The following is a 3,466-nucleotide window of genomic DNA, read 5'->3' on the forward strand; positions in this document are numbered from 1 at the left end:
GGTTACTTCCAAGCAATTATTAGCAACTTCTAAGGAATTTCTGACAAACAACTAAGTGGTTTTTGTGATGAATAATAAGCCATTTTTCTTGTCTGAAATTAAAGCTGTTTGTCTTACCATGTAAAATGCCTATCACTGGTTTCTAATAAGAACTCAATAACAGAGGGTCCCCAATTTATGATGGTTACATTTAAGATGATTGGCTTTACGTTGGTGCAAAAGTGATATTGCATTCACTAGAAACCATACTTCAAATTTTGAACTTTGATCTTACCCTAGGCTAGGAATGCAAGATACAATCTTCTCTCATGATGCGGGGCTGGGCAGTGAGTCACAGTTCACAGTCAGCCACATGATCACTAGGGCAAACAACTGATACAGTTAAAGGCATCTGTGCACATAGAACCATTCTGTTTCTAACTTTCAGTACAGTATTCAAGAAATTACATGAAATGTTCAACACTTTATCATAAAATAGGCTTTGTGTTAGATGATTTCACCCAACTGTAGGCTAATGTAAATGTTCTGAGCACATTTAAAGTAGGCTGCCAAAGCTATGATGTTCAGTAGGTTAGGTGTATTAATGCATTTTCAACTTAGAATAATCCTACTCAATTTACAGTGGGTTTATCAGGGCACAGCATACAGGGAAGAAGATCTGTATATAGAGGAAGATCTATATACATAGTAGGTAGATATGTGTTGTTTTTCCATCTGTCCTTTTTTGTTCGTCCATCCATGGTACATTTCTGGTGAGCTGAGTTTTCATGTGAACTTTCCAAACAAAATTTCTAAGTAACCAGTGATCATGTGAAAATGATAGCTAGTGATTGTAATTGTTTTCACTAACAAGTGAGAATAAATGCTTATAAGACTTGTGTACATTTCTGAGCATTTATTAATTTGATATTTTTGGGATCCCTCTTACACATCTACACTGCATAGCAATCACCAGGCCTAAGGGTATATACAACCACCAGTGTTAATCGTATGCATCTTGGGTATTTCTCTATTGGTTTATAAGTTTTAAGAACACATAAAGGGCTCAAGCATGATAAGGACAATAGGAAATTTTAGATGAATTGCTATGGAGACATCAGAAGACAGAGAACAAACAGAACAGGGACTTAAATGAAAATCCATGCTGATAAAGATAGTGAGAGAGCAGCAGGAAATGAGAAGATGAGAAAAAAACTTATTGAAAGTCTGTTCTGAACCAGTGTTACATATTTCTATGTGGTACACAAATAGCTCTTATTTCAGGAAGGGAAATGACTCTCAGAAGAACTGGATGAAAATTAGCAGTATTCTGTGATCAACATACCCTGGCATAATTTAGGGCATATGTGTTACACTGGTGGGTGGTGAAATGAATTGGATGCTATTTTCATAATGCACAGATCTCTCTTTCCATTTTATGCAAATATGCTTTTATATTCCAAAGAGGATATTTTCCTTAAAAGTTTACTCTTTTCATTGATCATAATTAGTTGTTACGTAGGGTAAGCGTTGTGTGGCAGAGAGCCTAAGTAACTGTAATGAATCATTGAGAAAATTTCTCATGTAAAAGTCTGCTGATACAGTGGTTCTACTCACGAAAGCCTCAGGGACTTGGGGTCCTTCTATGTTGTTGCTTCTCCATTCTTATGGTCATTGCCTTAGACCCCTTGTTCCAAAATGGCTCAGCATATATCTGCATTCCCACCAGAGAGGAGGGAGAGGGCAAGAGGAGGTGGAGGCCACACACTTTCTTTGGAAGGGCAGAATGTGGTGTTGCACACATCATTTCTTGTATCCCATTGGCCAGAACTTAGTCATAAGGTCCACACACCTAGCTTTAAGGGAGGCTGGGAAATGTCCTTATTCTGAAAAGCCGTAGACTTGGCTAAACTTGGGAGGTGATATTGGGGAATACTTAGCAACATTAGGTCGCAAGGACAGATTTTTGGGTGGAGACATTTAACCTGAAGTAGCCTCTCTTCATTCTCTATTATACCATGTATCTTGTTTCCTTTAAGCACTTTCACTACCAGATATTTTCTTGTGTACTGATATGCTTATTTGTTTATTGAGTATTTCTTGACCCTGCAATGTAAGCTTCCGTATTGATATGTCTTGTTATTGCTGTAATGCAATGTCTAGAACACTGGCTCGCATATGGTAGAAGCCAAAGAAATAAATGCTGACTAAAATAAGAATTACATATTTCTTTTTCAAGAGTTTGACCACTGGATTCATTAAATAGTTGAAATGAAGAGTGAAAATATTCATTGTATTTAAACAAAATATGAACAAACAGATAAATGAAATGCTTCCATATTTTTAATAGCTAGAAACGTCTGTTCAATGGTGTATGTTGTGCCAGTCGGTGATTTTTCGTATCGTTGTCCTTCCAATAACCAGCATCATGTGTGTGTGTTTCCTGATACAGTTCCTTCCAACCAAGCTGCTGGGTCTGGTCTGCGGCCGACTCTGCTTCTCACCCGGGCAGTTTGGCTGGGTCAGATGAGGGGCTCAGCCCGCCCTTCCAGCCTCTCCCTGTTGTTGCCCAGGTGCTTCAGCCAGCAGACAGACGGTGCATCCGGGAGAGACAGTGACAGATGTGATTCCTACCAAGAGAAAAGGATCCTTCCCTCTTACGATTGGTTTGGTACAAGTAAAGAACATGGTTCTGGGGCCTAATACTGATGAAATAGAATTTGTGCTTTACTGTGTGTGTGTGTGTGCATGTGCGTACATGAGTGTGTGTATACTTCACATCCATTAAGATACAGTGGATCTTTAAAAAACAATCCAGGGAGGTAGGTATGGCATTACCCCCATGTTACAGATGGCAGAACAAACTCTGAGAGAGTAAACTTGCCACAACGATTACACTGCAGACACCAATATCAAGCTGAGACTTCCATACATATCATACCTTCCTTACCCTATACAGATTCTCAACAGCAAGAGGACTTTTTCTTTAAGCCTTGGATTTAATAGGTTATTTTGAAACGGAAAAGGTAAAGGAAACCGGATCATTTCTGGGGCCCTTTAGCCAGGGAAATGAGCACAGATTCTCTCAGTTTCTTACCCGCCAACACTTGATTTTAGGATCCTGATGAAAAACCCACAAGTGACCCGTGGCTGGGAGACTTGGTCCCTGTCTGGGTTGCTCTGACTCCTCGTCTTCCCCGGCTCAGGGCTGTAGGGAGGGTACAGTCTTGGGACAAATGACTCAAACTAGAGATGAGAGTTCCTGGTATAAGGCCCGTGAAGTTCAGGGCCCAGCGCAGTGTTATTAGTAGGGCCTGATGCACTGTAAGTCCTTGGTAATTAAGTCTATTAAGGAATTATGTCGTTTTTGATATCATTGTGGATGTTGCTCTAAAGGCATTTTCGCTTGAAAAAAGAAAAAATCTCCTCCCTTTGCCTATCCTCTGATTCTTCCTTAGACGATACCAGGCAAAGGAAAACAGCAGAT

Source organism: Manis pentadactyla, chromosome 13, assembly GCF_030020395.1.
Source record: "Manis pentadactyla isolate mManPen7 chromosome 13, mManPen7.hap1, whole genome shotgun sequence".
In the NCBI taxonomy this organism is placed as follows: Eukaryota; Metazoa; Chordata; class Mammalia; order Pholidota; family Manidae; genus Manis; species Manis pentadactyla.